This window comes from Canis lupus, chromosome 28 (assembly GCF_003254725.2).
Source record: "Canis lupus dingo isolate Sandy chromosome 28, ASM325472v2, whole genome shotgun sequence".
In the NCBI taxonomy this organism is placed as follows: Eukaryota; Metazoa; Chordata; class Mammalia; order Carnivora; family Canidae; genus Canis; species Canis lupus.
Genome location: NC_064270.1, coordinates 25,368,416 through 25,381,771, shown reverse-complemented (window position 1 = coordinate 25,381,771; position 13,356 = coordinate 25,368,416). Strand labels below are relative to the sequence as shown.

General features: G+C 50.1%; 1 protein-coding gene across 15 annotated transcripts in view; it reads left to right on the top strand.

The window, feature by feature from the left end:
- Window positions 1-13,356, top strand: part of AFAP1L2 (actin filament associated protein 1 like 2) — a 96,670-nt gene that overhangs the window by 39,936 nt on the left and 43,378 nt on the right. The window lies entirely within an intron of this gene.

The following is a 13,356-nucleotide window of genomic DNA, read 5'->3' as shown; positions in this document are numbered from 1 at the left end:
CTTTTACTGTTCTCTTCTACTGTGTTACCGTTCTCATAAGATATGATTTGGTCATTGATGACTTGTACTGATAATAATCAGGGTGGAGATGGGCTAGCAGAGTTTTCTGTGTTCATATATAAATCTAAGCAAACAATATACCCTTAGCCATGCCTTCTCTGCTAGGGTCTGTTTTTAAATGACTGGATTTTTTCTTTTTTTAAGTTTTGCTTAAAAACTTAAACTACTTAAGTTTTTGCTTAAAAACTTCAGGACATGAAAGAAGAAATTGCGAGGGAGGCCAGCCAAGGTGGGATCCTTCCCCTTGGGGGGGAAGGATCAGAATGACTTGAATTCAGATCTGAACTTACTAGCTGAGTGACTTGGGGCAAATTATTTAACCTCCCTGAGTCTGTTTCTTCATCAGGGAGATGATTATATCTACCCTATAGGCTTATTAGAAGAGCTCAGTGTGATAAGCTTGGTCAGCCATTTGGCTGACTTTATTCTTAATAAAAGCAGTTCCCCTCCGTTGGTTTGTATTCGTTCTTTTACTGGTTTATTATTAATAGCATTTTGTGTTCTTTATTTAACTGTAATTCTATCTTCATAGTTTAAGTTTCAGTAGAAAATGACCCATCATAACATCTATTAATCCTTGTTGCTGAATTTAGAGTTCATTGTATTTTAGCTTTACTTTCTGCCAAATGACATTCAGAACAATGGGAAGACAAAACTCCTTTATTTCCAGGTTTTTCTAATTAAGCTTCACGTCTAAGTAAGCAACTCCTGAACCAAGTTTGGGATTCAGAGCTGGAATTGTTCTGGAGATTCTGAATGGGGTCCCCATGACCAGTTTTGAATGGAAAGGCCTGAAATTTTCAGAAGCGTGGTCTGGAGGAAGGGGGACACTTCACCAGCCCCTCCCCTTCCCTGCACGGTCTTCAAACCTGTGAGCTCCTGCTCTAGGCTGGATGGATGCCTGACCAGGTGCAGGAGGGGAATGGCCAAAGTGAATGCCAGGATGCAGACCCTTGTGCTCAAGAAATCTGATTTGAGGTTTGAGACAGGTGGAATTCTAGGGACTTGGAAAAATTAGCAAGTAATCTCTTGTCCAAAGAAATATAATATGGTGCAAACAGCCCCCTCACTATGCGGAAATGGAAAATTCACCGTGGTTGGAAGCAGAGGGACTGATTGAGAAGAGGTTGATTCTGAGATGTCATGGGTTATAAGAAGCATCCTCAGTTGGGTAACACCACAGATGAGGTGAGGAAGTAAAAGGAAATGCTTCTGCCTTATGTGCAAACAGTTGCAACATGCATTCTTATTTTATAGTTTCAAGGAATATAGTCATGAGAAATAGGTATTTGCTTGCCTTCCCCATCTTTAAAAAAGAGTATTGATATATAGCTGGCACCTGGAAAATACTTTTGAACAGCTGTTATAGGACAGAGCAGGGCACATTGATAGGCTGAAATGATGACCCGGACTGGGGTGCTCTGAAAGCCTGGTTTGAGGGTCGAGGGGATAATCGCTCAGAATGTGGCATGTGTGGTTGTTGCATTAGAGAACCTGGTTACGCCAGAGAAGTGGCTAAAGACAGTTCCAGAGTGTGCAGGGCTGGGGCCACAGTGTGGGAGAAGGTATAGGGTGAGGAGGTGAGGCAGGGAGGAGCTGAGTGGTCCCTTTGAGATGGGCTCGGGAGAGGAAAGGGGATCTGTATCAAGAGCCAAATGCAAACCTCAAATGTTCCCCCAAACTGAAATGCACTGGAAGAGTCGGAAGTCGTACATCAGCAGTTTCTTTTGACAAATTTTGGCTGAAACATGAAGTGAAAACAATGGTCCTACTCAAAACTCTGTGATACCTTTACATTGTTTATATAACAGAGCTTCAAGGGTTTCAATTTAGAATATTTCTGTGATGAATAACTGGCCTTCGTTCGTGTCAACAGAGTACAGCCTGCACCCAGTAACCAAATCTACTTCATCACTGTCATGGCTGGTTTCCTAGAAGAGCACTTCTCTCCCCGCCCCTCTCACCTTGATCCAGCCGAGCCAATGCACTGAGAAGGCTCCACCTTTCCCAAACCCTTTACCACCATTCCCTTGAACTCTCCTTCAAGAATGATCTTTAGTCCTTCGTCTGCTCTTCAGGATACAGAATTGCTTCAGTTAGCAGGTTTGGAAAGCCCTGGGTGGATATAGGAAATGGAGCTTTCCACAAACTAATTGTGTGACTTTGGCAAAGTCTCTTGCTCCCGGTCTCTGAATGCTGTTTTGTTTGCATTAGGAATCAGGAGGAGGGGTTTTTTTCATGATTTTAACAAACAAACAAACAAAAAAATTAACAAAACCTAGGTGAAATTAATTTTCAGAATATTTTTTTTAACTCCATACATTCAAAATACCATCATGTCAACATATAATTGATATTTAAAGAAGACACACATACACTCGAGATATTTTACATTCTCTTTGGTGGGGCGATGAGGAAGTGGCATGAAGTCACTCACAGCACAACTCAGGTCAGACAAACCACATTGCACTTGCTCAGTAGCTACCTGTGGCCAAAATAATTGGGCAATCCCATTTTAGATCAAAAGTCAGTCCCACTCGGAAGCAGAGTTATTTTGGTTAGTGGACCCATCTGCCCACAGACAGCTTTGCCCACAGATCTTGCAGCTTTGCACTAATTTATTAAAAGCCAGTGTGGGTTTGCCACCATCCATGAAGTCTCTTTTAAAAATTGGACAATTAAAAGCCAATCTTGAGGCCACAGAAGGAAAAAGATCCTGGGAATCCCAAGAAAGGCCCACAGTTTCATCTCCTCAATTCCCCCAATTCCCAAACTGGGAAAACCAGAAATTTTTCTGTGAGGTTGGCACAAATGAATTTGGAGGCATCTAAAATGACGTGAGACCATTTATAAACCTATCAACCACTTCGTATGAGTTTTTGTGCATTTTGCTATAGAAATATTAATGTCTTTGGTTCCCGGGTATTTCTTCAGACCTCGCTGGGGCATCTGTGCTGTGTTCCTTTTCCAGAATCTGAGATATACTAAATTTCAAAGCACCTCTGGCATTGAAGGTTTCAGATGAGAGATTATGGGTCTGCAATAGTGTTTTTCAAACCTTTATTGTGACCTTGGTAAGAAATGTATTTTACATAGTATCCCAGGACACACACCCACAACCCCCCCCCCAAACCAAAGGTTTTATGAGAGATTCCACTCCTTTACTAGATACAGTGCATTTTGATATTTTCTGCTAAATTGTGGTTTGTTTATTTTTTTAATAGCTCTAGGTCCTACTCACTGAGTGGACAGCAAAGCCCGCTCATGTGTCCTGCCCACAATTTGAAGGTGGGGTGAGCCCTGTACTGTGGATCATGGAGATCAGCACAAGGACATCGCCCCAGTCAGAAAAGAGAGAAGAGATGGGTTCCTGGCAGGCAGGCAGCACCACCCCCACCCCTCCCAGCATCCATCCCCATGCTTGCTGCTTTCTACCGTGGTTTAACCGGGACTACACAGCTGTGCCTTCAGTGTTTGTTGGCCACTGTCAGCAATTTTTCTGGTGGTTTGGGTACCATGTGGGTCATCCAAGAAAATTGCCTGGCCTTGTAGGCTCTGTGTTTGGACCTTTTAAAGGGAGCCCTTTTATGGCTTTGGGAAATTGAGGTGTGCCTTCTAAAGGGGGTGGAGCCACTGTTAGGACTTCACTTCCATGTTAATAAGGACCTTTTTGGTCAGTAGTGACTAAACACCAGCCTATGTGAAAAGGGGGAATTTATTGGTTCATGTAGTTGGCAAGTACAAAGTTAGCTTCAGGAATGGCTGGACCTAGGGACTCTAGCAATTTGGGTAGGGCTCTGTATCTTTCTCTGATTACTAGCTTTGCTCCTCTCTGGGCACTGGCCTCGTCCTCAGACTAGAAAGGGGTCCACTCCAGCTCCAAGTATACATCCTCATGGCTTGTAATCCAAAGAAAAGAAAGACCTCTTGCTCCCAAAGCCCATAGAGCAAATCCTAAGGAAAATTCTGGCCTTGCTTGAACCCATCACAGTGGCCCGAAGGATGGCCAGTCCTCAGCTACAACCCCATCTCCCGAGGTGGGGTCAGCCAAATCTGAACCACAGAGAATAGGTCGTCCCACTACCAAAGGAAGGGAGCAAGAATGCTGAGTAGACCAAAATCACTAATTTTCATTCCTTACTGATTCTTCACTCCTGCAAGGGGCTGATTCGAAGTCGATGGGGTTCACATAAAGGGATTACGTACAGTTCTCTATGTGATAGTCAGTTCTTGTCCATTCGAGATGTTCTGCTCACAGAAGCAGGTTGGTTTAGCTCGACAGCTGTTCAGATCTGCTTGGCTTTGTTAAAATTGCTCCTTTGTGTGGAACTTTTGCTTTTCCATTCTTCCTGATATTAAGGACCATTTTAGGCTGATTCTCCCTCTCCCTCCACTCCCCCCCCCATACCTAATCACACCACACCCATTTTATCAGCTGTTTGATCATTGGGGTCTGGCCCCTGGCACTGGGGAGTCAGGTGTGGAGGGGGAGAGGTGCATTTTCCCAGCTCTACTTCCAGAGCCAGGAGCTGCAGCTTGCACCCCCTGGATGCTCCCGTGGGGCTTAGCATCTTGAAGCCCATCAGCACTGCCTGGGATGAGTGACGATCTTTGTTCAGACACTTCCATTTCTCCAGATGTCACACTGTCTGGGGAGTCCCCACTGGGCTTTTAGAGTCTCCCCCCGCCCTCCCCTTTGGTTTCTACTCTTGCCTTATTCCTGAGGCTGGCTGAAGTTTGTGTTCACTGCCCTCTGCCTCCTTGTCCTCTGCCCTTACCCTAGGCCTTTGTGACGTTTCATCTCAGGCTTCTCAAGGTGTGTGTGTGTGTGTTGGTTTTCCCTGGGCCTTTCCCCACACTTTGCTTTCCTTAGAATTTCACTTTCTGGACAGTTTAATAAGCAAATCTTTACCAGTGTAGAGTAGATTTGGATGAAGGGACCTGTTGATTCTGGGCTCTATATTTACAGTGTGACCCGATCTCCCCTCAGTGAAAGAGGGATGGTGATGCCTAGCTCGCAGGGTGAACTGAAATTCATGCAGACTGCCTGGCCCAGGTTCCAGCATCAGAAGGTGTGCTGGGTTGTCTACACTCCATTTGCCAGCAGAGGAAACTCCCTCCTCACCCCCCATCTGGCTTAATGAAAAAATGGGATGTCTTGGCCACACTTAACTGAGTGGTAGAGGGGAAGGTTAGTCTGTGTCTGGGCTGAAATGCTGTTCTCAGACTCTCCAGGCCCTGTTTTCCTTCTCAGGCACACTATTCCCAGAGGTGGCCACTGGGGCCAGGGGTGACGTCCCAGTGGATGAGGGAGCCTTAAGAAGGAGACGGGCACTGCCTAGGCAGAGTCCCAAGGCTGAGGCCCATTGCTCGTCTCTGGTCATGGGACCTCACAAAGGCAGTCCTTGGCTGGGAGAATGAGATACTCTGATTGGCTGAGTCCAAAGTCATGTGGCTGCCCAAGGAGTAGCGGCGGGGTTCTAGTCTCACCCAGACCACCAATGTGGTGGGGTACAGGGACTTCCCAGAGGGAAGGTGGGTACAGATGAGAAGGTTAGGTGGATGCTGGGGGCTAGGGGGTTGAGCAGCCGATGGGTACTGCTCACTCCCTGGCTTATCCCCACTGAGGCGGTAATTTTGATAGCGTCGTATTCTTTGCCCAAAGGACCATTGCCTGGGTTGGTTGTGGAGGCAGGCAGCTGGCAGCCTGTGGGTGGAGAAGGGGCTGGAGAACAGACAGAGGGTGGGACGAGAGGGTGAAAGGGCCTGAGAGCTAGCTCTCACATCACGGCCTGGCACTGGCTCTTCTCCCCGCGTGTTTCTGGGGTCAATTTTAACTTGTTGAGCCCAGGCTGGAGAGCTCTAGGAAGCTTTGAAACCCTTCATTTGTTTATGTTCAGCGGTGTTTCTAGGAAGGTGGTTCCCTAGAGGGGCTTAACCCAAACTCCACCTCAGGAGCCTCTGCTGACCTTCTGTGAGGACATGGTTTCATAGTCCTACGAAATCAGATAGGGATGTTTCCCGTCACCTTTTGAAAGCCACCCTACTAAAATTATAATGTATGTGGTATGTGTTGGCAGGGGTGGGGGGCGATGTTTATGAAGGCTTTCTATAGCCATCTTATAAGAGGAATTTAGGTTTTATTTAGTGGCTAACATTGAACTTAGTATACACACGTGATGGGATTATTTGTGGTCTTTATACAAATCCTATTAAGTAGGTACTGTTATTTTACAAAGGAGACAACTGAGGCCCAGAGAAGTTAATTAAGCTCCCCAAGGCCACACAGCCAGTATATGGTGAAGCCAAGAGTAAACTAATATTTGGGGCTAAGACTTGGGGGCTTTGAATCTGGAACCTCATACAGGTGGGAAGGACCTGACTGACATCGCTGCCTCTGTACCAGGAACCCAGGGGAGTGTGAGGACAGGGGTGAGACACTCCATTCTCTGGGAGCCACCAAGGTCCTGGCCAGACAAAGAAGCTTGGGGATCCAGGAGGCCTTCATTCCCTAGGCCAACTCCCATGGAGCTCGAGGCAGGGCCCTTGCCTGTGTGGGCCTCTGGACCCTGGATCAGCGTGGGGGATAAGGGGGGCAAGCTGAGTCCAAGGTCAGGGTGGTGGTGGTGTTAGGTTGCCAGGGCTGCTTTTACCCGCTGGAGATGGAGGCCTGAACAGGATGCAGCTTCCTCCAGCACATCAGTCCACCAGTGTTTGGTTACTTTTGCCAAACGCTGGAAAGAAACAGGAAATTGGGATGGAGGGTGATTTTTTTCTTCTTCCTATGCATGTTTACTAATAGCAAATGGACAGAATACAAAAAGCGAGTGAACAGAAGACATAGCAGCCCCGGCCATGGTGTCTTCCGTCTGCGCAGCAAGTCGCTCTTCTGCTTTGAGGAACCGGGGAGGGTATAAAGGGAGACTACAAACTTGCCCTCAGCTCTCCACTCAAAGATAAGCAGTTACTTCCCAGCTTCTTTCTGTGTCAGACAGTATTTTCCCAAACTTCCAGTGTGAACGCGAGTGACCCTGACAGCCTCTTGTTCGGAGACTGCAACGGCTTGTGCCAGCTGCGGGACCTGCCAGGCGGAGGGCCACCCCGCCGACCCTTTGCACCCCACCCACACAGCCGGCCTCCACCAAGGCTGAATGAAGCCACTCTTCTGGCAGATTGCATTTAAGGAATGTCCTGACTGTGTCAGGGAACAAAGGCCTCCCAGGCCCCAAAGCTGCCTTGTCTGGCCTGGCCTCTGGTGGCGGCTCGGACCTGGCATGTCTTGCCCTGGCCTCATGTGCCCCCCTGAACTGTTGGAGTGCCCTAGGGAATCGAGTGCTGCCCCCCAGGGTTCCTGGTCTCAAGGGGAGTGACTGCCTCCCTGTCCTTCCTACCTGCACCCTTGACCAAGTTTGCCTACCACGGTGCCATCTGGGAGGGAGATGCCTTGCGTGCTCCCGGCCCATCTGCTGGGGGCTGCCTCTGGCTGGTCATTCCAGAGATGTTATCTGGCCCAGGTGGGAGGACCACAGTTACGGCCAGGGATTGGTGAGCTCTCTGCCCAGACCTACTGGGACAGATAGCCCAGAGCCTTTTATTTTGCTTTACTTTTTAAAGGATTTATTTATTTAATTAATTTCTTTCTTTATCTATGAGCCTGCACATAAGCATGAGTGGGGAAAGAGCAGAGGGAGAGAGAGAGAATCTCAAGCAGACCCTTTGCTGAGCAAAGAATCCCTCTCAGGGGTTGATTTCGTGACCCTGAGATCATGACTTGAGCCAAAAATCAAGAGTCAGTTGCTTAACCGACTGAACTGAACCACCCAGGCACCCTGCCCAGACCCTTTTAGTAGGAGGCAACTCAGGAGGAGTTTTCTTTCTTAAGATTTTATTTATTTATTCATGAGAGACACAGAGAGAGAGGCAGACACATAGGCAGAGGGAGAAGCAGGCTCCCCATGGGGAGCCTGATGCGGGACTCGATCCCAGGACTCCAGGATCACAGCCTAACTGAAGGCAGACACTCAACCACTGAGCCACCCAGGCTCAGGAGGAGCTTTCATAAGGCTGTGTTTTTGTGTGTTTTTGTGCGTGCATGCGTGGAAGCCTTATGCTCAGCAGGTGTTTTCCAAGCACCGACTTTGAGTGAAGCACTGCCCGGGCACAGTGGGGAAACCAAACCAGGTCTCCCCTGCCTACACAGGGCTTTCATTTTCATTGGAGACCAAGGACTCACATTCAGGGGACAACAGCAAGCAGTAGAGATGGGGCAATGGCCGATGGGCCAGGGGGTGCCTCTGGGCAGGCTGAAGCAGAGTGGAGGGGGCCCTGGGCAGGTACGGGCCTCTCTCACTTGTTCTGCTCAGTTTGATGTCTTCGGCTGTTACCGTGTGAATTTCCGAAGGGCCCCGGCGAAGCAGCTCTGGTTCCAGCTGGCTCCGTAGCTGGGGTTGGAATTCTGCTCTTGGGGAGGTTTGTTCCATTGGAGAGGTCACCAGTGAGCAAGCAGCCTGAGTTGTTTTTCCAGTAGGGCAAGCTGCAGCAAAGCATCTGTCCCATCTCTTCGGCCCGCACAGCTCATCTGGGAATGCAGAGGGCGGCCTCTTCGTGGGGAAAGTGTTTTAAGTGATGAGACTCCAAGATAGGTGAGAAAAAGCAGATCTTGCAAAAACGATGACAAGCTGACCTTGAGGGCCAGGCCCTGCCAGGAGTGGTGCATGCGCAATGCTGGTAAAGGAAGCAAAACCCTTTCATCCTCACCATTTCTTGAGAATAGAGATAAAGAAAAAGTCCTGGAGTATTTCTATTCTTTTTCTTTTTTAAGATTTTATTTGTTTATTCATGAGAGACACAGAGAGAGAGGCAGAGACATAGGCGCCGAGGAAGAAGCAGGCTCCCTGTGGGGAGCCCAATGTGGGACTCCATCCCAGGACCCCGGGATCATGCCCTGAGCCAAAGGCAGTTGTTCAGCCACCGAGGTACCAGATGCCCCCTGGAGTATTTCTTATACTGGAGAAAGTTATGTCCGTTTCTGGCTCAGTCTTCTGGGGTCGAAGGAGGCAGGAACAATGAGCTTGCCAGAGGGCTAGCCTGTGAATGTAGGTCTTTTGGGTACTGCTCACCAGTGATAAGAATTTCCACTTATTTAAGCAAGACAAAGAACTGAGCTCAACAGCATGTAAACATGGAGACATATTGGTCCTTGCCTTCCACATTCTTACTTTCCAGAAGGGAAAAGACTTTTTGGTGGAAAAAGGTATTTTCAAGTATATTTGACTATGCATCAGGCATCAACCTAGAAAGTTCTACATGTAAACTCAGAATTGAGTTCTGTAAAGAAGGACTGTGGAAGTTTATTTTGCAAGGAATCTTATAATGTACTAACAGGCAGGGGCCAGATTTTAGAACAGCTTGTCTGTAAGTCACGTTAAGGATTTGGAATCAATCCTAAGAGCAAGGAAGTCATGAAAGAGTTTAAGAAGTAGAGTGACGTAGGGGCACCCGGGTGGCTCAGTTGGTTGAGCGTCCAGTTCTTGGTTATGGCTCAGGTCATGATCTTAGGGTCGTGAGATGGAGCCTAGTGTTGGCCTCCATGCTCTGCACAGAGTCTGCTTAAAATTCTCTCTCTGCCCCTCCTCACGCCCAAGCACGCGCACACACACTCACATTCTCTCTCTAAAAATAAAAAAATCTTTAAAAATGTATAAAGTAAATCTTTTATGAAGCAAAAACCACACCTTTATTTATCTCTGTGGTTCATACACTTGGCTGCACATTAGAATCTCCTGGGAAGCTTGAAACACTCCTGGGGCCCAGGCCACACCCAGAGGAATTGCAGCAGGATCTCTGGGGGTGGACCCAGGTTTCAGGAACTTTTTTTACCTTCCCAGGTGATTCCATTGTGCAGCCACCGCTGAGAATCACTGCTTTTCCATTTGCATCCGTGCCCCTGAGTAGGCATGAAGGGTAGTAAGTGTCCTGAAAGCAGCACGTCCTTTTGAGTTGGCAGAAAGGTGCTTTCAGGAGCATGACAGACTGGGGTCAGGACGCAGGACCCTGCTGTGTCTGTGGAGAAGCACCCGGCAGAGGGGATATATGGACATGTGGAGACATTTGGGCTTCCAACATCCATGCAGTGGAATACCACACCTCAATCAAGAAGAGCAAACTTGTCATACAGGCAACAACATAGATAAATCTCAAATGATTTTAAGATTAAGGAAGAGGACTAGACCCCGAAGGCTCAGCAGGTTGCCAGGGATGAGGAGGCGTCAAGTCTGATAGAAGCTACAGGGTGACTGAACCGTGAATTGCCCTGCACACCGAGAGGAGCCATTCCACAGGAGGCTACATCGCCCTCGACTCCGTCTGTAAGAAGTGTCTAGAATTGGCAGATCCAGAAGGACCACATTGTCAGCGTACTCAGTGCCGCTCATCTGTACGCCTCCGAGTGATTGAAATGGTCAACTTTATGGTATGCGTCTGTTGCCACCATAAAACACCAAAGAGGATAAAGCCACTTATTAACATGCCAGGCACTCGGCAGGTACTTGGCAAAGGCTGGCGTGGCGTGCGGCACTTCCGGGGAAAGGAGACTTTGGCCCGATGTGCTCCTTCTTAGGTGGAATGAAGGGGTGTGTTTCTCCAAAAGCTCGCTCTTGAGGACTTGAGGATTCTCTGGGATCAGAAGGAATGGACTTGACATTTTTCTACCCTGGGTCACAACCACAACCCTGGGTGCTGCTGCTCGTCACAGAAACGTATCCCGTGTTCTGAACCGGGTCGGTCCCCAGCAGTGGGGTTCTTGCAGGGAACATGCCCGGTGGCTCCACCTTGGGAACTGCCGGGGCAGGGCTCGGGGTGCATGTCTTTGTACTGACAGCACAGGCCTGTTTAGTTTCGTGTTTGGAAGGAAAATCCTGCTCGATCACGGGTCTTCAACAAATGCACCTGAATAAATACAAGTGTGGGCATAAAACAGCAGGGGAAGCATGAACAGCTTTTTCGGCATGTTGGGAAGACATTTATGGTTGGGAAGCTGGGGGCCAGAGAGCAAGACTGCCTCAAGAGGAGAACCCGGCGGCGGAGGTCATCTGGAGGCGCAGCTTGGCTGTGGCCTCGGGTGCTGAATCGAGTAGTTGAACGGCCGGGCTGTGCGTGGGCCTTGGAAGCCCTGAACAAAAATCTTATTGATGGTTTGACAGACCCTGAGCAGACAACTCTGAACTTTAACAGAGCCAGGATGGAAAGCCTGCACAAGGGCCTACAGTTTCCAGAATGAACAACACACTTATTTTTCCCTCCCTCTGCTGGAGGACGAGAGAGACCAAAGTGAGAAGGGGTAGGGGGGAGGGTGTTGGGGGTGTAGGGAAATGGGACGGGTGCCTTCCAGAGTCTCAATGAAATGGCCACATTCCTCCGAGCTCCGAGGGCTGAAAAATGTCAGCAGGGTTGGCACCCGCTAGGGCCCTGCTTTTGTTGACTGTTATTTCCTAGGGTCTGTAGCTGGGCCTGAAGGGAGCCGACCACAGGAGAATCCCCGGCCTCTACTGTGCTTAGCACCTCGTCAGAGCCTCAGACCTGCAAAGGCTGACCCTGACCCTCTCCGGGAAGGAGCTCATGCCCAGCCCGGAATGCAGACTGGGCACGCTCAGAGACGACCGTGAACAACTGGCCATGATAGGAAGGCCTCTCAGGAGACAGGCTGGTTGCTGCTGGTTGTGGGCTGCTCCGGAGAGAAGGGACCTGGATGGGCCTTGAAGGATGATGCAGATCTGCAGAGGGATAGAAATGCCATCCCCAGGCCTTGGGGCCCTGGTTCCTGGTCCTGTATTTCTTCAACACGGGGGCTTACCGTTCACCTAGCACTGCTGTTTTAGAGGAAAAGGGGAGCATTTCTCTGCTTTCTTGGTGCTTCTCCCACTCCCCCTCCTGCACCCCCCTATCCCCACCACCACCCATCTGCCTGGCCCATCATTTCCCAGTGGCAGGGACCACAGGCCTGTGTCTGATGGCATTCTGCAGCTCTCATTCACCCAGGGCATCTGAAGTCCCTGCATCTAGTGGAATCATCACCAAGTCCCACGGCCAGGCCGGCTACTCGTCTAGAGCCACCCGCTGCCCCTTGGCCAAGCATGGTGGAACAGGAGGCAGGGGTCGTGATCCAGAGAAACCTCCCTGACTCCTTGGGAACGGGATGACAGATAGCAAATACTTTGACTTGGACATACGTGGATTTGAGCCCCAGTGCCATTGCTACTATGGTTGGGCCTCGGAGCCCATTCCCATGCTGTGCCTTTGCAGGGTGGCGGGGAGAATTGGAGGTGGCAGGGCACAGGGTCCTGCGTGGCCCCACCCCCGCCACCTGTGGTTCTTGCACCCTTGCTGAGCCTGACCCCAGATTCCACCCCCTCCCCATTACCCAGGGGTCCCCCGAGTTCCAGTGGAGCCCGGGAGCCCTTAGGAGAGGCCGTGGTCTCCGCTCCACCGGGGGTGGGGCTACACAACAGAAGACACAGCCCACCTCTCCCCTGAGCCATGAGCTTGGCAAGGCAGAGGATCAGGCGGGCACGGGTCAATAGCTCCAGCTACTACCACTCGAGTCCAAGGTCTCTAAGTGGACACCCCCACCCTCGGCCCATCCTGGGCCCAGCAATCCAGCCAATCAGCCCTAGCGGTGGGCCTGATGCAGGCACCTCCTGAGCCTCCTCACAACCTCGCCCCCAGCAAGCCCGCCCCCACACCCTCGTCCTCCTCATCTGCCCTGCCTCCCCTCCTGGTCCCCTGGTCCCCTTCCACTGTCCTCCCCACCGCTTGTACTTACTCGATCTCTGGCGTGTTGGGCCAGCGATGGGCATGGCCTCCCCATGGCCTCCCCTGCGGGACAAGCACAGGCTCCATAGCAAAGCGGAGCAAGCCTCGTTGCCCGCCTGATCTTCACTTTGCAGTTCTGGCCTCGGATCTCCCCCCACCCCCACCCCTTCCCCTGTGCTCCGTGCGCCCCGAGGTACCGACAGACCTGTGGCTTCTCAAATATCCCCCGTGCTTTCAGTGTTGAGTTGTCTGAACATCTCTCTTCCTTTTCCTAAAGTGCCTCTGCCTCTTCCCCGCGAACTCCTATTCATCCTCAGTGGCCAGCGTATAAATTCCTCCTGCACATCACCCCTGAGTTTGTGTCGTGGCGCCTTCCTGATCCTTGGACACATTCCTGAATCACTTCTCTTCTCACCCTGTGTATTCACGGCCCCCCTCCCCAGACATGGCACTTCTGGAAAGACGGGGGACCTCATCTCGGTCAAC